This window comes from Pyxicephalus adspersus, chromosome 9 (assembly GCF_032062135.1).
Source record: "Pyxicephalus adspersus chromosome 9, UCB_Pads_2.0, whole genome shotgun sequence".
Taxonomy (NCBI): Eukaryota; Metazoa; Chordata; class Amphibia; order Anura; family Pyxicephalidae; genus Pyxicephalus; species Pyxicephalus adspersus.
This window is the reverse complement of record NC_092866.1, coordinates 59,316,631-59,341,045: the sequence shown is the minus strand read 5'-3', so window position 1 is coordinate 59,341,045 and position 24,415 is coordinate 59,316,631. Positions and strand designations below refer to the sequence as shown.

Below are 24,415 nucleotides of genomic sequence, written 5' to 3'. Positions count from 1 at the left end.
AAAAGAAAGTTACCCAACATTCTTCGGATGTATTCAGGGTGGTTGGGTGAATTTGAGCACCATGTCCAGTTATTAAAGGCCCAACAGACCCAAAAGTCAGAGGAACCACATAGGGTCTTGACTGCTACTATCTCGTTTCAATAAAGACCTGATGTCTACATTGCTTTGTGCCACCCCAGTTTTCAAAAGTCCAAAACTTATGGATATACAGTGAACACATGAGGAACTTGCAACGTAAACTTCTATTATCCTTTTTTATTGAAGACCTTATGCCTACATTGCTAGGTCCCAAGTCAATCCATCAAAATGGAAGTTACCCAATGTTTACTAGATGAAGATAGGGTGTATTCCAGTGCTGTGTCCAGTTTTCAAAGTCCAAAGCTCTTTTTATGGTTTTAGGGTGATCACATAAATTTCTATTATTTTATTTCAATGAAGACCTTATGCCTGCATTGATTTTCCCAAGTCAAGCCACCAATAGGAAGTTACCCAGCATTCTTCATAGGTGGACAGGGTGGTTTGGTGTATTTGAGAACCACGTTCAGTTTTCATAGATCCAAAAGTCAGAGGAACCACATCGGGCCTTGCATTGTTGATTGCTACTATCTCATTACAATGAAGACTTGATGTTGCTTTGTCCAAAATCAATCCACCAAAAATGAAGCTCTTGGATGTAGACAGGGCGGTTAGATGTCTTTGAGTGGCACGCCTGGGCTTCATAGGTCAGAATCTCTTTGTGGTTGTACAAGGACATTGTAATGTCCCTTTCACCATTGTCCAACCATACATTCTGAAGTACCAAGAACCACAACTACACAAGTCTTGGTATCTTGTGTGACCACATCCTGAACTTTCCTCCATTTGTCTGATACAAGTTGTGTGCAAGGAACACTTTGGCTGGTCTAGTCCTGGTTTTGCCCACCCCATTGTGGCACTGCTTTTGGATGGCCCAGTAGGTGACGGTCTCGACCAGAGCTCTTTCCTCCAACCTTTTCCCATTGCATCCATTGGAGGACTCGTTGCCCACCCCTTTGGCTTTGCTGTGTGTAAATATTTGTTTTTTGTTTGCACTGCGGTGTCACTTGACAGATGTTTGCATACAACAGTGATTGTATTCCAATAAAAGCAGGAAAAAGTATTTATGGTTCAAAAAATAAGTTTTATTAGTCTTGTTATGCATTTGAATGACCACAAAGTCTTGTGTGATCTATGTTGACAGACTTAGCCAGGGTATTGCCTGATGGGTAGGATGAACAGTTTTATCATATTATCATGTAGATTGTCCCAGACCCCTGAAAGTGTTGCAGTCAATTAAAAATAAAGGTTTTAGTTGCACAATGAGGGGGAGGGGTACAAGGCAACACCTAATACTGTGTAGGTATATACAGCAAGGAACTCACCATTTTCATGATGCCTTCCTGCTGCAGAAGTCTACCTGGGTAAACCCTGGTGTTAACAATCAACACAACTTCACCCAAATGACAATGTCTATTTAAAGTTTAAGATTACCCACGATGACAATCTATTGATGTTGTGAATATATATTGTTAATGCACCAGAATGATATTTACATATTCTTAACACGCACTAAAAGAGCTTTAAAACAAGCCCTCTCTGAGCTCTCTAGCTGCTTGCACTGTGAAGCAATTCATTTTCAAAGATAATAACCAGATATTTAAATGTGAGTTTCTAACAGCTTAGACGCATCTACTGCATGTTAACATTGGAGAGCAGCTCTGCATATCAAAAGCTGGTCTTATAGACCTAAAAATTTACAATATTTACATATTATTAAAAGGCAATAAAAGAGCTTTAAAACAAGGCATCTCTAGCTACTTGTAATAAATTTTCAAAGATTATGTTGGATTCTAATGTGAGTTTCTAACAGCTTAGAAACATCTGCTGTGTGTTAGAGAGCAGGTCCGCATAGCATGTAATAGAAGAAAATCTAAGATTTTAGTGCGTCTGTTGTAAGCTTGAAGATTAATTTCTGCACAATGTCTATAGCTATTGAAGTAAGGACTTTCTAAGCTGGGGTCACATGTGGCAGCATTTAGTAACACTTGCAACAAGTTCTCTGTATGGTAAATACAATTCACAAATATCAACTGCTTTCCTGTAGCAACCTGAACATGGTTCAAATGATCATACCTGATCTCATGCAGGAGGCTGGTCACCTCTATGGATGTCTCCAAACCTGACATCGACCTACTATGTCTGCTCAGGGAGAGAATACAAGTAAATAACAGCACACACACCTATCCCTGAAAATGATGGCTCCATAACAATATATCTTGTCGGATTCAGATTCTTATCAATGCTTTTTCCAAAATGGATCGTAATAAATGTAATCAACAGGTAAGTATAAAAAACACATTAAACACTATTTTTTATTTTTATTTTATTTTGAAGTACCTGAAATCGATCCCTTTTTTTGTTTTTTTTACTTTAGTATTGCAAACCAGGTACCATTAAAATCAGGCTATAATACGTGGTAAAGTAGGTACCTGGGGTTCCAATTCCCAGTATCTGCTTGGAGTTTGTATTTTCACTTTTTCTGTGGTCTCGTTCTATGATCCAAAAAGAGAAGAAAAATGGAAAGCATTTGTGTTTTTGCACTCCAAACTAACCAATCAAATCCTTTTCTTCCTTTTCAAAACAACCCGTTAATATGACATCTGGAAGATGGCGAGTTGTTCTGGGTGAGTTGGACATATTTCTCCCCGCCACATAATAGAAGCCACCCCCCTTCCCTTCTCTAGGTTAAGCCATTGCCCCTCTGCTACACTTGCCATCTGGTCGTGCTGCTCTATGTATAGATGTGTACAGCTGAGTGAAAAAGCAGTTGCTTGCTGTCAGAATGAATGAAAAACAGCTTTTGTGCCGTTATAAATTACTTAGAATGTGTTGGAGATGACATGCCGTACAGAGCGCGGAGCAGCCAGTACAAAGCAAGCAAAACCCAATTTAGGATTATTTAAAAGGGGGGGGGGGAGGCAATGCAAAACCATCCCTGACCTTAATCTGGGGACGACTTGGGGTCAATTTACACTGAATTGAACTAAATGCATGTACAAACACAAAAATAGTATGAGTGGATGAATATATGGATGAATGAGTCCCCTCTATCCATAGATAAGATGAAAGATGGGTCTGCAATGGAGCGACTGGTTGCAGCTCTTCTTGAAACAAGACTGTGACCTGGGCTGATGGCTCAGAAATAGCAACCACTCATCTTGTGATTGCTACAATGTTACAATATTGCAGTATGATAACTCAAATAGAATCAGGTGGAATCAAGCCATGCGTCCGCAGGAACGCATCAGCAACATCCACCTCCAACGTATTCTACAAAATTTTCTCTAGTAGATATGCATCTGTGAGGCCATATATCAGAGAAGGGCCCCTCTTACTAAAGTTAAAGAAGATTCTGAATGGCCCAGAAACCAAAAGGGGGCATTGCTTACATCAGGGATGTCCAAACTTTTTGCAAAGAGGGCCAGGTTTGGTGAGGTGAAAATGTGTGGGGGCCGACCATGCAGCACGTACTCAGGGTTAGTGTGGGTGTGGTCTGCGCGAGTCCGGTGTCAGTGCGGGCTTTGTGCAGAACACGTTCTTGGAATCAGAGTGGGCTTGGTCCATGTGGGTCCAGCACAGCACACATCCTCTATAAGGACCTAGGAGATTCCCTGTGCACACATGGGGACTCCCGACCTGCCGATTATGCCCGCCGAGTAGCGGGCATAATCTAATGAAATATAGAATGGCTTTTTTGTATGCGTGTATTTTATACTGTGGTCAACAGTGCTGGCGGGCCGCATATTTTTGATTTTATGACAGAGGCTGCGGGCCGGTGGAAATCTGAACACGGGCCGCAAGTTGCCCCCGGGCCAGACTTTGGACATGCCTGGCTTACATATTGGTGGCATAACTAATGGCTGGGTAAAGAATGTTGGAAACAGATGGGCATTATATATATAATAATAATAATAATAATAATAAAACAGATGGTCTTCTGCTGCAGCCTCTCACCTTTTGTGATTGCTACAAAGTTACAATATTGATCACTCATATAGAATCGGATGGATTTAGGTCATGCATCCGCAGGAACACATCAGCAACGTCCACCTTTATTTAATAGAATTACAAATAAATTTCTCTTCTTTTAAGCAGGATTTTGGTAAATTTAAAACATGCACCTGCTGAGCTACATAACAGAGAAGTGCCCCTCTTAGGGTTAAAGAGCTTTCTGAATGGCCCAGAGAGCAAAGAGGGCATTGTTTTACATAATGATGATCTAACTCACGGCTGGGTTAACAAATGTTGGAAACAGATGAGCTCCTGCTGCAGCCTCCCATCTTTTTATAATTGCTACAGTTACAATACTTCAGTCTGATCACATAAATAGAATCAGGTGGAATCAAACCATGCGTCCGCAGGAACACATCAGCAACATCTACCTTCAGTCACTAGAATGATCAGCAATTTTCTCTTGAGCAGGATTCTGGTAGTTTTAAAATGTCCATCTTCTGGGCCACATATCGGAGAATGACCTTTCTTGCTAGAGAAGAAAAGCTTTCTTAATGGCCCAGAAAGCAAAAGAGGGCATTGGACACTGTGTTTTATACAATCATGACACGACACGACACATGGACATAGATTAGTCCCTGCTACAATCTCCAATCTTGTGATTGCTACAAAGTTGCAGAAAGTAACAGGATCTGGTGGATTCAGGCCATGTGCCCGCAGGAACACATCAGCAACATCCAACTTCATTCAGTAGAATTACACTATTGAATTCCTTTTCTTTTAAACAGGATTTTAATTAGAATTAAAATTAATTAATCTAATTTTTTTGAATAGAGGGGACTGAGGAAATGTGTTCTAAATTCTGCAGCAAACTGATGACATCAGGCTACTTACAAACTGGAGCTCAGTTTTTTTTTAACTATTGCTTTATTTTGTGTAATTTTAGAAATGTATTCATACCGAATTTTTTGTATACTTGGTTACTTTTATATTTTTGTACATTTAAATATGACTAACATTGTGCTGATCACATGCTGCACAGTAACTACATATAACTGAGAGATATTTAGCATGATGATAATTTTGGCTGCTAGTCAATTTTCCTCGATCCCAGATCTTGTACTCGGCTCCTGTTGCTCCCTCCATGCTGACCCAAAGATGAATGTAATCCCAGGAATGATATGTGTCTGGTGTAATTGTTATTGTGTCTCTGCGGTGAGGAAAAGCAGAGTATCAGAAAGGGAGGGGGGAGGGAAGACTACAGAAAAGAATATATAGTCTTCTAGTTGATAATGTGAGTCAGAATTTTTGAGTTTTAGAAACACATGTTTTATATTGCAATATGATTCCTTGGCTTAAGTTTGAATGTTGGTTGACCTGTAGACGTACAGTTAGGCATATACGTGAAACATGATTGCGTTCAGCCAGCCCTGTGATCCAAACAACCTACTAGACAGCGTAATATTGATTAAAATAAGGATAAGCATGGGAATTTGACCTGGTTCTAATTTTACGTAAAGGTCATCATTTGAAGTTAAAGTCTGAAGTTGCAGGGTCAAGCAGAAACAATGTGTCCAATGCCCCCTTTTTCCTATTTGGTCCATTTGGAAAGGTCCAACAAGGGGCCTTCTGTATGTGGCCCAACAGGGGCCTGTCTTTTATTCTACCAGAATCCTGCTGGAAGGAAAATAAATGGGACTGTAATTGTACTGAATTAGGTTGGGCGTTGCTGATGTGTTCCTGCGGACACATGGTTTGATTCTACCTGATTCTTTCTGAGTGATCAGACTAAAATGTTGTAACCTTATGGCAATCAAAAGGTGAAAAGCTGCCGCAGAGGCTGATGTGTGTCTGTGAATACAGCCATGTGTTATGCAATGATTGTATCCAATGTCCCTATTTGTGGTCTTGGCCATTCAGAAAGCTCTTTAACTCTAGCAGGAGGAGCCCTTCTCTGATATGTGGCCCCACAGACTGTGTCTGTTTTTACCAGAACCTTGCTTAAAAGAGAAATTTTACCGTAATTCTACTGAATGAAGGTAGATGTTGCTGATGTGTTCCTGCGGACGGATGGTTTGTTTCCACCTGACTCTGAGTGATCAGACTGCAATAATGAAACAATCACATAAGTGACAGGTTGCAGCAGGGGCCGATGTGTGTCCATTTGTGAACACAGCCACGTGTTGCGTTATGATTGTGTCAAACAATGTGTCCAATGCCCCTTTTGCTTTCTGGGCTTTTCAGAAAGTTTTCACCCTAACGAGGGTTTCTCCTGTAAAATGTGGCCCCACAGATGCATACCTTGACTTTATCAGAATTTAGCTGAAAAATGGCCTTATTTCTTCTGGATAAAGTTATATGTTGCTGATGTGTTCCTGCGGATTCCACCATGTGATCAAACTGTAACTTTGCAGCAGTCACAAAGGTGAAAGGTTGCAGCAGTGGCTGAAGTTTGTCCATCTATGAACACTGCCGTGTGTTGTATCATTTCACAACCATCAGCCCAGGTCTCAGTCATGTCTTTCTCCGGTTTCTCTTCATGGAAAGCTCCCCCCCACCTGCTTCTTCAAGAAGCAGCTTTAGTCTTCTTATTCAGTTACAGTATTTATATAGCGCCAACATATTATGCAGCGCTGTACAAAGTCCAAAGTCATGTAACTAGCTGGCCCTCAAAGGGGCTCACAATCTAATGTCCCTACCATAGTCATATGTCATTAATACAGTTTAAGGCAAATTTTGGGAAAGCCAATTAACCTAAATGCATGTTTTTGGAATGTGGGAGGAAACCCAGACAAACATGGGGAGAACCTGCAAACTCCATGCAGATATTGTCCTGGCCGAGATTCAAACCTGGGACCCAGCACTGCAAAGGCCAGAGCACCTCTGAACCCGTGTTCTTATTGTTTTTATTATGGGGACACCATTCCTCTTGCCTATCCCAGAATCCTATGGTTCATGATATCCTAATACAGACATCTCCCCTGCATCTTGTAAGTGAAATGCCTGCTTGTCCTCGGCGCGGTCCTCTATCGCCTCCCCGCAGAGCGCAATCGTTTTGTAGTCAGTGGCGCTGAGTATTAAACCTCTCACATTCCCAGGCTCCCCCAGCCACTCCTCGCCAGTCTCATTTATTTTCCAATACAGAGCAGGAGACACAGATTGGCCTAATCACGGCGTGTATTGTATGGTGGGGGCGAGGTACGCGGCCAGCGGGGCGTTTAATGCGGCGTGAAAGTACATGTAATAAAAGATATTTTTTTTTCTCGCCCCATTACACACAATGCAGCAGAGGGGAAATGCAGGTTAAAGTCTTTCTCTGTCGCGTTTCACGGAGCGCTGCTTCTGCCCCCACCAACCGTTCCCCTGGCAGTCGTGTGCGGTCTTTCATCTCAACTGATGATCCCGTCGGTTCTGACGCAACGCCGAAACCTTTCCTCTGAAACCGGCCATAGACATGATCTGATGGTGACCTGATCTGACGAGCTTCTGCTGGCTACGGCTGGCCGATTACCGTCAGGGTCAAGTCGATGGGACAGGTTAGATAAGCGGCCCCGGGAACTTCCAGCTCTCTTTTTAGCTGCAGAAAGTTCGAGGTGGTAGATGGTGTCAAAAACAAACGTGAATTTTCCAATTTTCGTTTTCCCAGCCTATAGCTTGGCTGTGCCTATAATTAGTGCAGCTTTAATAATTCATCAATAAATACATTTGACCCAGTGTCAAGGGTAGAGAGATAAGCTGATCACTGTGCTGCTTTTCCTTTCACTGTCCATTCACAGGCTGGGGCGGGTCTATAATGACCTGGGTTCACAATGGGTTTACTTGCTATCAGACTGAGTACATCTAGTGGCAGAAAGGAGTACTGCAAGGGAATTCTACAGATAACAAATCTAATTCTTTCTAATGCTTTCCTTTTATTTTCTCTGTTTTTGTGGGTGGATTTCTACTTTAACATGTGGAGGACCTACCTTAGTTCCTGCCTAGGCAGATTTCCCCAAACAATTGAACCAGCAAAAAGGACCCTACTATTAATGTATTTGACTAGCTTAAAGAAGGAGCAGTAGGGAGGATGAACATGGTAGCACAGCTATTGCCATGTGCTGCTTCTACCTTTTCTGCTCTGAGCTATGCTGTACAAGGATTACCAAAAAATGATAATTTATGTACATACCTCTATGAATGAATACAGAGCTGCCTGCTGTCTTTCATATCTGCCAGGAGTTTTGCTCTGAGCTAATCATATCCACATGTGTTTTTTAAGAAATTTAGGAACTTTAAGAACTTTTTCATTTTCATATATAAAAAAAAATACGGGATTGTGCAATTATTTGTGGACTTTCTTTTCTTCCTGCCATTTCTGGGCATCTGTCAGTGCTGTGTCCTTGGAATGTTAATGAACAGCGTGATCCCAGACTGTAACCTTGTGCCTGCTTCTCAGCTCATCATGTGGCACAGCCCCAGTCACCACCCCTCCCCCCTCCCTTTCTTGGCCCAGGAAACTCATATTAGGTGACCGCTGCAGACTACAGGCCAAGCTTCATTGTGGAAATGCTGGCTGGGTTACCTACACAATGGAGTTTGAAAAAGATCCGAGCTGTTTGAGATTTTATTAAAGCTGAATATTTTTTTTTTTGCTTATCTGTTGCCTTCCCTGATCCCTAGTCATTAACATGCAAATTAAATAATTCTAAAAATCCTTACTGTTTTATTGACATACCTAATATTGGATCCAGTGACATTAATGTGCATTCAGTCTTCTAATGCTGGAGACATCTTGTGGTAAAGAAAAGGTACTGCAGAGACAACTTTAAAATGAAGGTTAGTATTGCAGCCTGTGATGCCTTGAAGACTTTAGGCTACTTCTACTGCAACTTTTATTGCATAGCAGTATTTTCGTTAGGATATTGGCACATCTCTAGTAAGCATCCCCAGGCATCAGAAAACAACACCATCAGAGTCCAAGGTCTCTTGGGAAGGTCTCGGTAATGAGGTGCTCAGGTAATAGACTGCTCCACTGCCTATGTTTTGATATAATGTGATTGCCAGGTTGGAGGATCCCTCTCTTGGGAATCCGAAGCAGCAACAAACACCTGAATGCAGCTGTGCTGCACAGACAACAGACTCATTAGCTATTACATTGTAGCAGGATGAGTTATTTAAAGCAGTGTGTCTATTGGGAGATGCCCCAGGGGGTTGGCACATCAGTGAGCATAGGGGCATTATTTCTAGAAGTCAAAAAATACACCCTGGGGGTAATGCCTTCCTACATGGTGCTTCTGTTTGCATTAGCTGCAATGCACACTGTGCTGACCACCTTCCTGGAGCAATATGGGGACACCTCGTATGGTATGGTGGAATTATTCCAGTCCCATCCTTTTTGATGATCTAGGTTGCTGGAGGATTAAAAGACCATCATGGCGGGTACAGTTTCTCCAGATTCAGTGTTATAAATGTGCAATTTGTTTACTAATTTTCTTTGAAGTCCCCATTATCTCTCCTTTGCATTCACTTCTTTTTCAGTGCATCACTTATCAGACCAAAAATAGAGACAAATCTACCAAGGAAAAATAAACTGCCCCGAGTTTATAGATTGGGTACACAATATGCTTTACCCATACCATATATCCTGTCTGGTGCCCCATTGGGTGTACTGTACCTATAACAGCTGTCTATTGTCAGGGCCAAATTTCTTTCTAGGGTGTTAACTATGTTAAGCATTTTTATTTATAATAATAATATTATGGCAACAATAGCAATGGTGCTATTGTTGCCATAATATTATTATTATAAATAAAAATGCTTAACATAGTACTGTTCTGCCCACAACCATCATGCTTCCCCACCAATGACCCTTCATCATTCTTTTATCATGGCCACCCTCCTCTATTTGACCCTTGAACACAAACTAGCTGGAAATATTGGAGAAAAAGAGTACAAATTCGGCCGTGTCTATTGCAGTAGATAAAATATACATTTTATTAAGTACTGGCCTTTCATTCTTCTATTATTATTTCTTGATATCTCAAAATATAATCTTTGTTAATTAAATTTTCACCACCCTTAGATTTTTTTTCTCCATTCAGTCACATGTGCAAAAAAATCAGTCACAAAAATCTACAGTGCACTGTGCTTAATGCACTTTCTTCCATCCCGACACATTTTCATCGCTTTGTCTGGCTTCATCAGGGGACTTATTTTGTACTTTTATGTTCAATTAAATCATCAATATCAAGTTGTGAAATTTATGAGTGTGACCACTGTGAGGGTCTCCATTGGTGGCTCTTAAATATCTCAGCTTGATATGACAAAGCGAGCATGGTGTGTTGGTGCAGTTTTGGTGTTGCTCCCCTTCAGTAAATGACATGATGTCTTTATTACATACGGTTTATCCCTGCTGCACATTGCAAATGTTGGGCTGTAAAATGACACAAATTGTGTAGTTAGAAGGTTAACGACTTGGTTGGCCACCCATGATGACAAAGTTGTGCCCAGCAAATGACCTGGCAAGCTGTGGCCAAGTCTTTGGACTCCATAAGGCAATGCTGCTGGGAAGAACAAACACAAATATGAGCTGACAGTCAATGAATTAGACACGTCATCTCTTGGGAAATAGGGATTAGCTCTGCTATAGCACCCAATAGTCCTCATTTGGAATTCCTCTGTCCTGTTTTTATCCTCTGTAGTCCCTTACTTTGGTGTGATGTTAAGACCTCTGTACAAAAAATGTACTAATAGCAAAAGTTTCATACCGTACTATTGTGATCAATTTTTTTTACAATAAACCAAATTAGAAATTGTAAATGCAATTGATTAATTTTAGTTAAAAAGTGTTCAGAAAAGGATGTTTCTTCTTTATTACCTTTTGGTCTCCTAAATATATCAAGAAAAGCATTTCGGTGTGTCTGATTACAAAAACATGGTAACTTGCAATATATCTTTGTCCATTTCCAAGCCCAGCCCCCTCCCTTCTCGGACGTCATATCCGTCACTTCTTCTAGGATTGTCTGATTACTGTTTATTTGGGATTAGGGATTGGATACATGGATGGCTGGAAGGCGGCCAAGGAGTGGTTGCCCACCGATCAACCATTTATCAACAGCTTCCCCCTTGTTCTATCATAGAACGAAGGTGCTTGGGAAGGTTTTTGATGTTCGCCATCCACCAAGGTAGATTTTGCTATCTCGGACACAATTTTCAGTTTCCATTGTATGGTTGTCTCTTCAAAAACAAGGAACAACCAATTGCCCCAATGGCTTGCCAACTGGAGTGGACAAGGTTGAAGATCACATGTGCTTGAAGAGTGGAAACGACACCATTTTCTTGGGCTACGTACACACGTGCAATAATTGACGTTGGAAATGGCCGATTAATGACCGATGTCCGATAATCATTAACAAAAAAGTGAACGACTGGCCAATGGCGATGATGAACGAGGAATGCTGCTGGAAACGTACGACCATCCCGGTGGATCTGATTGGCCAACGACTGTTCACTATCTTGGGTCATTCAATGATCGTGGATGGTTCTGCAATAAACTTTCTCCGGTACATGTCACTTCCCGCATCGTTCAAACGATCGTATCTAGTGTGTCTACATTACTGGTGGATTATATTTGAACAATCATATCATTACAGCATGTACAGAATAGTGCACTATATGATCTTTCAAAATAATTGTGAATAATCATTGATCGTCAATAATTGTTTGTTTTGTAACAATAATTATTGCACGTGTGTACCTAGCCCTACTGTCCTTATGAACAATCCCTAACCGCTTTGTCCCTCTCCTTTATCCCCGACCATTTTACCATGGGAGAACCCTTGAATTACCCTTCAGATCTTAGGAACCCCCTGCTATAGTTACTATATACACAACTCACAGTACATTAGTGTGGTGGTCAGTGGGAAGAATTCCCCTTACATTGCTGGCCATTGGGAAGAATGTCACCTTTACCTGAGTGGCACACATTGCTCAAAGTACCCCTAGTAAGCTCCAGAGGAACCCTGGTAGAGAAATGCTGCCTTATCACCAATGTAGCAGTTGGAACAGGACCAAAGGGGGATATCCTAGAATTATTACACAGTATTTATATAGCGCTGACATATACTGTGGCGCTTTACAAAGTCCATAGTCATGTCACTAGCTGTCCCTCAAAGGGGCTCACAATCCAATGTCCCTATCATAATCATATATCATTAGCATGATCCAAGGTCATTTTTGTGGGAAAGCCAATTAACCCAATTGCATGTTTTTGGAATGTGGGAGGAAACTGGAGTACCCGGAGGTAACCCACATGGAGAACCTGCAAACGCTATGCAGATGGTGTCCTGGCTGAACCGGGTACCTAGCGCTGCAAAGGCCAGGGTGCCAACCTCTTAGCCACCGTTCAGCCATGTCACTTAAATGTGCTGGGGCTTCTAACATCACATCCAAGATGGCAGCACCCAGGGCTGTTAGATGTCTACACACTTTTTAACATCTCAAGCACAAAAAAAAAGAAAACAATGCAGATACAGGAAGATTGTAGTAACAGGGTCTTTTTAGGAATCATAGACAAACATGGTGTCACACTCTTCATAGTAAGGCGCCAGATACCCGAGATGTTGATGGTACCAAGGACTTACCAGGCAGAAGGAAAACCCTTTTACAGATTGTCAGTGACTACTATAACTATTTGTATTTTCTTTTTTTACTTTTAATGTCTCCATTTAATCAGTTATTTCTTGCACAGTAAGATAGACATTCGATTGGCTTGTAGAAAAAGTTGACTTTGACATTGAAAAGCATTGCACACATTTAATAACCGTGAACTGTCTTTGGAGGCACCAGGGGGCCCTTTTAATGTTTAAAGAAGGGATTTGTCAGGCATTCCAGGGAGATATAAAAGCCAGCAATTCTTATCAATTGCCAGGACGACAGGAAACTACAAGCAATGCCCCCTGCACCCCGGATTAACAGGCATTAGGATTATTTTGGAATTTCACGCCAAATATGTTACAGTGTGATAGGAATTTCAGATCTCTGGGTTCTCTTGACAGCTGAAACGTGAGGACGCTCAACTTTTATGGCAATCGTCGGTCCCAGTGGAAAGCGTGAAACATTTCATTGAACCGCTTCTTTTTATCCAATGTAAATTGTTCTGTATATATCTAATGGGAGACATGTGTAAAGACACGGGGAGTACAAACTAGAAGTTTAAAACATTTGTCAGGGCGAGGGGGAAAAAAAAAAGCATTTGCAGTACAATTCTTCAATACATAAACATTTCCAGATCTGCCAGAATTACACAGATCTAAATGTCTGATTGTAGGATACGTTTTAGATAGCAAGACTTGGTGTCAGCCCTATCTTGTTGTTAGTCAATAAACTAGTGAATTCTTTGCAGAATAGGGGCTACTTGTTCTGTAGAGCCAAACATAAACTGGGAGGACTGCTTTAAATAAATGGCGGCTCTGAAAGCATAAAAAGGTATTTTTGGGACAGTTATAATAAAACTCTTTCCAAAGGGTGCAGTAATGCCAGGCAGGAGTTAAGCGTCTTCTTCCCCCAGTGATCTGATTGCAACATTGCAATTTTTCAGCAAGGTAAGAGGCTGCAGGAGGGGCCAATACAACCTTTTTAATGTAGGGGATCCCTTGAAATACCTTTCAGGTCTCAACGAACCCCTTCAATATTTATTATATCTACAGATCAGAGTGGTGTGTGGTGGTCAGTGGGAAGAATGTCACCCTTACAGACAGCCAAAAAGATCATTGGGGTCAGTGGTAATTGACCTAAGAGTCTCAAATTGCTTAGGAACCCCCAGCAAACTTTAGAGCAAACCTGGTTGTAAAACACTGGGCTAATCTGTGCCAACACATGTGAACAATGATGGCACTGAGATGACCAATATTGTGTTATCTTTAAACTGGCATCATTGTAGGATATAGGCGGTGACCCTGGATGATGCTTGAACAAAGGTGGCTCCATGTCTAAAAGGGAAATCCGCATTGTAACAGGGAGCATTGTGATCTCGGTGTTATATGAACATACATTGAAGTAGTACACTGACACATTACTAGCATACATACACCTAAAGTGCAAAATTAATCTCTAATGCTCCATCAACTTAAGTTTATCAACAGTTTGCAATAGAATAAAAAAATCTTTAAAGGCTCAACAGATCAACCAAAATGAGAGTTTTTTTATAAACGCCTGCAGAGATGTTTTTGGTTTCTGAGTCTCTCCTCCCAAATCTTCTGTGCGGTGGCCCTCTAACCTCACTCCAGAAATTCTATATCGGCTCTGGGACTTGCCGGCCTCTTCTACACCAGGGACTGAAAGACACAAACAGGATGCAGTGGACTGCGGTAATGTGAGCCCGGCTTTTTTAAAAGAAAACGTCATGGCGGATCTTTTGCTTGTTTCAATTGTTTCTTTTTATTAGAATTCCAGCAGAATCCTCGGTTCAATCAAATCTATTGCTGACCATGCACAGACCATGACCACGTTGGAGCAATTGTAACTTTAAAACTTTTCCTTGTATAATTATTGGATAAAAATGCCAACCTCCCTGCTGCATAAAGTACCTACCCTTCATTGTTTCATTAATATTGCATTTAAAGGTAGCTGAAGTTGCTTTGTGCAGGCGGCATAATGGATTTGATGAGTTTTCCTATGTAAAAAAAATACTATTCCATATAGCTTGCAGAAATCTTGTGATCCTAATTTCCTGTCGGATTTGACAATTGCTGCACTGCAAGCCAATCTCTTTTTGCTTTGTTTCCATCTTTATCTGTGTTGTCATGAATAGGCACATTCCATGATGAACATGGTTTGGGAACTCCGGTTCTTTATCGGATTAAATGCCACTCCTCTCTGTCTTCATTTATGAAAGGTTAATGTAATTCTGAGGGAAGTATTCCTAAAAAACCATAAGCCAATAGGGGAGTTCACCGTTATTTACATTGTTTTAGTAAAGAGTTCTCCCACTGGTGGTTTTTTTAGGGGATCTTCCTCTTCCCCATTAACCTTCAGAAAAGGAAGGAGCGGAATGGAGCAGCACTTGATTGGGCTGGTCAGTGGGTGCATTTTGATTATACCAGGTAGAAAATCGATAAAAAAATTAATAAACAGTATTTATATAGCACCAACATATTATACAGCACTGTACAATAAAAAGGGACAATTAGGGACGATTATTTTTACTATTAAACAGGATTTATATAGGGCCAACCTATTACGCAGCGCTGTTCATTGAATAGGGGTTGCAAATGACAGACAGATACAGACAGTGACACGGGAGGAGGAGAGAACCCTGCCCCAAAGAGCTTACAATCTAGGAGGTGGGGGGAAGTAACACACAATAGGAGGGGGGATATGGATTGGTGGGTGAGTAGTAAGGGTTTAGGAGATAGAAGAAGATGGTAGAAAACTTTTAAAAAAGCCCTCAAAACCCATCTTTTCAATGGGAAGAAAGTAGGAGCAAGCCGAATAGGACGAGGAAGACCATTCCAGAGAGTTGGGGCAGTTCTAGAAAAGTCTTGGAGCCTTGCGTGTGATGAGGTTATTAGTGAGGAAGTCATTAGAAGGTCATTGGAGGAGAGGAGAGAGCGGCTAGGGGAGTATTGTTCTATCAGGTCAGAAAGGTAAGTGGGACAAGGGCTGTGGAGGGATTTGAAGGCAAAGCACAGGAGCTTGAATTTGATCTTAATCAATATCGGGGGGATCTCAATCGTTTATGTGCCAGTGTTTGGTTTGTTTTCCTTGCCTTGATCCATTTCCTCAGTGAACATTGGAGTGAAGCTTATGCAGAGGGTTGAGTCAGTTTGCCACTCCATGTGGGGCATAAACTGCTAAGGGAATGTAGGAGACATCTTTATTGGTTAACGTTTGCTTCAAACACTGAGTCGGTTTTCTAAATACCTTCTAAAGAATGATGTGAAAAACATCAAAAAGGTATATATTGTGTAGCAGGTTTGGACTAGGGACCTTGGGCACTGCAGCGGAAGTAGGAAGGAGAGCCCACAAGAATATCTCTCCTGACACAGTGACCCTCACCAGAGGACTAGGGGCTGTCCTGTGACCCCCTATGTGGCACAAAAATCTATTTTCACTGGGACATACAATCTGTGTATCCCAATGATATGCCCTCAACATCAGTTTTTTGTGCTGTACTGGTGGTCATAGAACAGCTGCCTGGCCCATTCTAACCCTGTTGCATGATGCACAACAAGCATAAGTTTGCTTGATTCTCTTTTTCATCATTTTCAAAGTCAACAGTAAAGCATTCTTCTGGAGACCCTGATTATAGCTTTAGGATTTCACAGGTGATTTCAAATTGTTCATATTTAATTTATTTGGCATCTAAATAGTTACCTATTAAACCCCTAAATAATCAAAAAGTTCTGAAGCCAGCGCTCAATAATGAAATGCTGCACCGAGCCAAAGTTACAAATTGGAAACAGAGTTACTGAGTGGTGCCAAGTGGCGCAGGTGGCAGCGATAAATTGGCTGGCACACCTGGAGGGTTAGGTTCAGACACCAGCGGGCACACGTCTGTCTTTCACATCTAAGAACGTTCATCCTGTTTACTGCAGTGCCGGCCCTTTGTGATGGACAGCTCTGTTGTCTTTTATGTCAGCGGAGACTCCCTGGAGCTTAGTTTGGGCACTACAGGATGCCTCCACCCTCCTCGTGGAATGCTACACAAACATCAAAGTGGAGCCGGAGGATGGAGAGATGAGTTTGCTGCAGTAATGAACTTGGGATTGAATTGGGATCTGTAATCATGAATAAAATTCATCTCTTCTCCTTGCCTTTCTGTCGTCCGAATCCTTCACCATGGCCCACCTAGGCATTTGTTGGCGGTCAGATATTTTATACGCTCCGATCACCAAAGAAGATTGACAGATTGGACCATCAATTGCTCTGCATGCTTTATGTTTTTGTTAAAAATTGTTCTGTATTCCTTATTTCAGCACTCCTTGCCGAAGCACCAGAGCGTGTTCATGTCTGCTGACTGCAGAAGCCTTTCTACTTGATTGATGATTCGCAGCCTGGCGATACCGCTTGCTTCTTATTGAACTGTTGGCACTCCTGGTGTCCAGATTCCACCTATGCTTTGTTCATGATTGCTCACAGCCCAACCACAGGTTATCAATAAATAAAAAAATAACCATGACATATTGCAATAAAAAAAAAGTGACGCTAGCTGCAATTTTTACCCTGTATCTAGTGATGTCTCCCTTGTCTCTGACACCCAGCACTATTAAACACACTTCTTGCATTGCTCATAATTAATCAGATCTGGACTTGCAAAAAATGTAGCAAAGGTCTAACCTAACGGAGAGAAAGCCTTACCTGCTCATGCTTGCTGCATCACCACATATTCTTGTAGTCAAAGACAAATTATTGGACATTATCCTTCCCCTGTACAAAGCATTGGTCAGACCACATCTGGAATATGCAGTCCAGTTCGGGGCACCAGTTCACATAAAGGACATTGTGGAATTGGAGAGAGTGCAGAGAAGGGCAACTAAATTAATAAAAGGAATGGAGGAGCTCAGCTATGAGGAGAGATTAGCTGAACTGAATCTTATCTCCCATGAGAAGAGACGTATAAGGGGGATATGATCACTCTGTATAAATATATAAATGGTCCATATAGAGAACTCTCTTCCCAATTATTCACTTTGAGATCATTACAAAGAACAAGGGGGCGCTCTTTGCATCTGGAGGAAAAGAAGTTTAAGCTCCAGGTAAGGAAGGAATTCTTCACTGTAAGGTCTGTGAAAATGTGGAATCGGCTCCCTCAGGAAGTAGTTTCAGCAACTACTATAGATTGCTTTTAAAAAAAGCAAAAAGCTGGTGTTTATCTAACTGGGTATTAAAGTTTTAAAATAAAGATAAAAGAGACTGTCGATCCAGGGAACATCCAATTGCCTCATGGGATCAGGAAAGAATTTTTTCTCCTGTTGGAGCAAATTGTACCAGGGTTTTTTTTTGCCTTCCCCTGGGTCAACTATGTCCATAGGGTTTTATATCTGGGATATGTTTATGTTCCCTAGTGGTTGAACTTGATTTTCTTATGTCTTTTTCAATCTAACTGACAATGTAAACCTAAAAAAAAAGAAATCCATGTACAGGACACAGTTTTTTAGTAACTTTTTCATTTTCTAACCAATAGGAGAAAAATAATTCTGTATGTTTGAGAAGGTTTGGACAAATCCCAAGAGCCAGTGAAAATTGCCAGCTAACACAAAAATTACAGCTGCAGGCTTTTGTAGGATTTGATTGTTTTCTAAAGAAACAGATGTTCTTTAAAAGTGTCTATCGAAGATTACATTGTACTGACTGGTTCCCCCATTTCTCATTGATTATTCCAAGCACAGCACTCTCCCTCAAATGCTGTCACACAGTATTTCCAATAGATAAATTGTACATTACCAATGCTGATGGCTTTTTAATTATCTTGTTTTAGATTATAAATGTTAATATAAATTAGCAGTTGCATAGGGTTTGCCATCACCCCACAGTCCTTGGTATGGGCAATGGGTCACTTACACATAGGTTCTGTTGTGGGCTCAACCATGGAATGTAAGTGGTTTGGAATAACTTCTTGCATGCTTGTGGTTCTTCCATGATAGTCTAACTTACCCAGTCTTGGAGAGCTTTAATAAACCAGGCCCATTAAGTACCGGATTGTTGGAGATGGAAGATCCAGCAATGGATGTTGAAATATTTTGTAGGGGTTTCAGTGGTAAAATTGAACATTTCCTGGGCAATTACTTGTGATGAATATTGTTAATCTGACCTTTTTTGAATATTATACAAGTTCACTCTTTACTGATTTTCTATAGAGTGCACTTTATAATGTATTACCAAATTTGGTTGTGCAGAATGAGATTGTTTAAAGGGTTAAATAAGCAAAAAGATTTCTCTATCACAGTGGAAGGAATCAGCCGAGTTCCAGGTCTCTGCATAGAAAAAAAAAACTCTAAAAACCAGGGCATGAAGGGATGAAAGGGATATTGGTAAAATATAGCAGATTTTCTGTTAAAATAGAAGATCGACTTAGTCTGAGCCCCCTCGTCAACTCCCAAGTTTAAAAATACACCTAAAATAAAATATAAAGAGTTAGAATTCTACATGCATTACCCCGTCTTCTAACATCGCTGGGCATGATATCTCCAACTGAGAACATTCTTGGTAAATTCAGAGGTGACGTACAAGAAGATAATCCAGTCCATTGCAAGATTCTCTGTATTCACCAAGAAGGACGATGGTCTCACCTAGGCACCCAGGATGGGAAAGATAAATCTAATTCAATTCTCTTTCAGATATATTTTACACCTATCAATAGTATGAGATTTAGGAATGGAGAGGAGACCTAAATGTAACCAAAATCCAATATATTGCGCAAGAAACATCGGACATTGGAGAGCCGGACCGCTACTCTCAGCAAGAGATCCGGCTCTCCGGTGTGCTGCCACAGTTCTAATCACAAACACTTAGTAAAAAATGTCTTTTTCTTGACTTTTATTGCAGCCTGACTATAAAGAAAATAAAAAGGCTCATAATTAAATAGACTTTAAAGCCCAAACTGCATGACCATCTATGATCCTGGTGCCCAACTGGGCAGGGGTTGATGCACTTGTTGCCTAGGTGCTCACTCGGGGACAATCCATCTGGATCTTCAATTCACTGTAGAACAAAGTATCGTTTCCCTTTGACAGAAAGCAGTAATAACCGATCCACTGCCAGAATGCATAAGTAATAAAACCATATTACAGTGGTGAGGATGGGATTCCAAAAATGAAAGTTCCCATCCTAATGATAGTGACATACTGCATTTTAAGTCATTTTTTATTTTGCACTTTTAAAATAAACATTCTTATCCTTGGATTAAAGCATTGTAAATTGGCCCTATTGTGTCAGTGATCTTGGGGCCGGTGTGTCTGTCTGGGCTTCTCTCCCCGCCCTTGTTTATGTTCAACCTAGGTGAAGGAATTCTGATGCCAGCATCATTATGACCAATCGGTTTTATATCTTTATGATTTGTTCTGCAGCCGAAAACCGATAGCTGCAATCTAATTGGCTACTCTGAGCAATGAACGCATTACAGTTACTAAACAGTTACATACTTTTCTGTAATATGAGTCAGTGACCGCATTACCTCATTATTAGGAGCTGTCTGGCCTGCTTTTCATCTAAACTGCTGCCATTACATAGTGGAAACCTCTTTCTAAATTCTGCTGATTTAAAGTGAACCTCTACTTTATTATTGCTAGGTTCCTTTTATAGGAGAGGATCATAAAGGGTCAGGACTCTTCCTCTGGCTATCCCACCATCTGGATTAACTGGCCACAATTTTTGGTGCATAGATGGCATTCCATCTGCGCCACACAATCAATACACACAAAATGTTGCATTTTCATATTATATAACCTTCTATCCAGCCATCAGGGGAAATCTAAGCTACTTTTCTTATGTCTGTGTAATGTTGAAAGCTTTTTGCTTACGCAGATCAATAGCTCAAGGTGATATTTACTTACAAAATTGATGGCTTATGTTTGGTTTAATCCGAAGTATAACTAGAAGACAACATGAACGAAAGATCTCTCCGCTGTTTCTTCTCTAGCTAACCCATAGTGCTCTTGGAACCTTTTCATGCACATGCTTCAAACTCTCTCCCTGCAGAGAGGTAATTCAGGCTCCAGTTCTATTACAGTGCGCTCAGCCCTCTTTTATTCACAAAAAACTTACACAAAGTAAAATACAGGGGTTTGGCCTCACAGGAGATCAAAGTCATTCACAGCATGACAACAAAAAAATTACAAATTTTAGCCTCCTGGCTTGCTCTGTGTGTCCCATGGACCTCCTGGGCTCTCCCAGCACACGGGCTATACAGCCCTTTTACCTGAGCCACCTGGCCCCAGGCTACAACATCCTCCTGGCTCATTGGCCAGGTGCTCCAGGGCTATTCTCAAATTCTGGCCTGAAAAAGGGAGGAGTGCATGGCCCACCCATTCCTTCCATGACACTTGGGGCTTGCATCCAAAATTAAGAGCTGCAATTCAGCAGCAACACATATTTTTGGCCCTACTTGGGCTATTCCAAAATTGTGTTGCATGATGCCAAATACCCTTTAGTTTCATCCCACCATTTCTTCCTCTACATTATTTATTTAGCAAAAGTATATGCGTACATATAGTAAAAATCTCATAATTTTCAAAATTTCTGGTTAAAGTAGCCACATACATCTCCCATATGGCAGTTGTATTCTTTTTTTCATCAATGCCAAAGTCGGCTGTCATTCTTCCCTGAAGCCTCCACCCTGGTCTTAAAGAGAATTAATTCTGTGAACTTGAGATCCAGCAACTGCACGTTCAAGGGGAACCTGTATTTGATTTTCCAAAATTGTTTTGAAAAAGAAAAGAAGGGGTTTATTGGCTAAAGAATTATTATAATTATGTATTCATGGGAATTATTCATACATAATTACATACAGCCAATAGATACATCCAAGACCCATTGTATTGTTATGGGATTAGGATGTCAATACTTTACATTAAACAAGGTATTCACAACCGTCTCAGTCTTTCACCCAACGCATTTCGCCTAGTTTGGCTTCTTCATTATTTGGACTTAAGCCGTGTGGATGTGTAATAATGGGTGTCCAAACATCAAAGAAATGAGTTACGACTTGAGCAAGTTGAAAGGGTGGCCCTGGATGAAGCTTGAACAAAGATGGTGCTAAAGTCGGTGCCGGCATTGCCAGGGGTTTATAGCGATCAGAGATGAATACATGGGTTTGTTACACATATTCATTACTTGGCATGCTGCACCGGACATTAAAACATATATGTGATGCTTGGTTTCCTTTAAAAGCGCTCTTCTCTGTTAATTTAATTAACTTGGCCAACAATCCAACTGGCAATTAGCTTATTTTTTCGCCCTCTGTGCCCAGCAGATAGATGAATGAGAGATACATCACAGTGAACATTGTGTAAATTTAGGCCCATTTCGACCATTAATGAATGTAGAAAGAAAAATAACAGGATGTTCCAAGGTAAACGAAGCTCTCCGCAATTAACCGATTCATTGAATTTCAATATCAATTATGCCTGTGTTCTTGTGTACGCGTTGCAATACAAAGCAGGCGCGGTGCCCCTGGCCTGTCCCTATCTCTAAAACTCCGCCGAACGCCATGTCCTTGGGATAAGATGGCGCCAATTAAAGCCGTTTAATGAGGCCTACATGCAAATGAAGCTGATGCATATGCATGAATCGCACGCTGGTCCTCTGTTGGCTTAATTTAAAAATTCTTATTGTACGGCAATTGTCTTTTTTTAATTGGTTCCATTGCAAATGCACAGGGGGTTTATATATATATTTGTTTTTTACCTCTAGGAAGAACATTAAAGACTTCAAGAATGTACCTGTAACCCTATTCTTCTCTACTGCTTGACTTGGGAGAGTTGGATAATACCATTGGACAGGCTAAGGTGACTCTTGGAACTGTAAGTACAATTTATTATTATTAAACAGGATTTATATAGCACCAACATAATATACAGTGCTGTACATTAAAAAGGGATAATGAGGGACGATGATTTTTACTATTAAACAGTATTTGTATAGCGCCAACCTATTACGCAGAGCTGTACTATAAATAGGGGTTGCAAATGACAGACAGATACAGACAGTGACACAGGAGGAGGAGAGGACCCTGGCCCGAAGAGCTTACAATCTAGGAGGTGGGGGAAGTATCACACAATAGGAAGGGGGATATGCAGTGGTGGGAAGTAGTGAGGGTCAAGGACAAGAAGACGGGTAGGTCAGCATGAATAGATGGGTTTGAAGGGCTCTTGTAAAGGAGCAGAAAGTAGGCGCAAGCCGAATAGGACAAGAAACACCATTTCCAGAAAGTCGGGGCAGCTCTAGAAAAGTCTTGGAGCCGTGCGTGTGAGGAGGTTATGAGTGAGGAAGTCATTAGTCATTGGAGAAGCAAAGAGAAAAGATTGCTTATAGATAACAATCTATAAACAGAAGAAGGTCACTGGGGATTAAAATGCATCCAAACCCATAACCAGAAATGCCCCATATTGTACCTTACCCATCCTTAGTGTAGTTGTTGTATTCATTTTTATTTGGTAATCTGGAATTACCACCTATAAGGCCATTTCATAGTAATTCTACGGCAGGCAAAAAGTTGTTTCTGGCCATGCAGTTGCTTTTCCTGGAGGTGTTGCACTGAAACAGCAACCGAAAGGTAAACATCTGCAAATGCATTATATTGTGGTGTAGTTTGTTGTTCCTGGGCAGGGGTGTAGTGGATCGGGCACTATTGGGATTGCCATGCCCTCCTTTTTTTAGGGAATGGGCATGCATGCTCACTCTTATTTTGCAAAGTATTCTTTGGTGCTCTGCGGCTCTGGCCGGTGTGCTCGCCCCCACGGGGCCCTTTTTCCGGCGCCTAGGAGCACACCGGCCAGAGCCGTGGACCATGTCTACAGTATGGAATTGCAGGCTTAGGGCAATGGGCAGGTTGTCTCTCTGATCACAACCTGCCCACTCTCCCATTGCAGACTCAGACCTCTGATGGGAGAGTGGGTGGGTTCTGGAATCATAATGTCTCTCTGGGGGAAGTTTCTTCCCCTTTGAGTGACACAAAGGCAGGGGTGTAGTGGGGCGAGCACATCATGGATAGTACCATGCCCCCTCTTCCGTTTTTTACAACTACACCCCTGCTCCTGGGCATGTTGAAGCAGTTTGCAATGCACCTAGGAGCATCTACCCAGATGGTTTCCTTAAATGGTCGGAGAGGGCCTTCACATCTCTGTGGGCAATTTTTTACTCTCTGTATTGTATGTCTGAAGAGAGCTATGACTGCCACCCAAGCTGGACTACTAATATGTCTGTACAGTTCCATGGTAAATTAGTAATCTCAATTACATGGGTAATAATGGAGAGATTAGTAGATTATTGAAGAAAGATAACAATTCTTTGTAATCAGTTCAGCTCACGGGAAGTTATGGAGACGCTGAATTTCTATTAAGATGGGTGTCTTATGCACTGTCCGAAAATGTTCTATACTAATATTAGACAAATGGACTACAATATATTTAGTTTTCCTGCATTGGTTAAGTTATTTCGGTGTATGGAAGTGATTTAGAGCCCTATAATTCTATTTGTACATATAGCCTAGAAACGCCTGGCAGTAATAACATTTAGCTGGATTGATTCTGTGGTGTTGAAGGACTGTTTTTTAATACTCATCCAAGTAGTTTCTTCATTCCTAGTAGGAATAAAGTCGCAATGAAAATACAGAACAGGTCCAGCTGCATTAGACTAACTACTACTAGCTGTACCATGACCCAAGTAAGTGAGAAGAGAACATTCACAG

At 41.2% G+C, this 24,415-nt stretch overlaps 1 protein-coding gene across 1 annotated transcript in view; it reads left to right on the top strand.

Annotated features, from left to right (window-relative positions):
• The window catches only part of TSPAN18 (tetraspanin 18), a 99,942-nt gene that overhangs the window by 6,034 nt on the left and 69,493 nt on the right, over positions 1-24,415 (top strand). Inside the window, exon 2 of the mRNA XM_072422160.1 lies at positions 22,420-22,529. The gene's annotated coding sequence lies outside the window, so the exon portion shown is untranslated. The remainder of the gene's footprint in view (positions 1-22,419; positions 22,530-24,415) is intronic.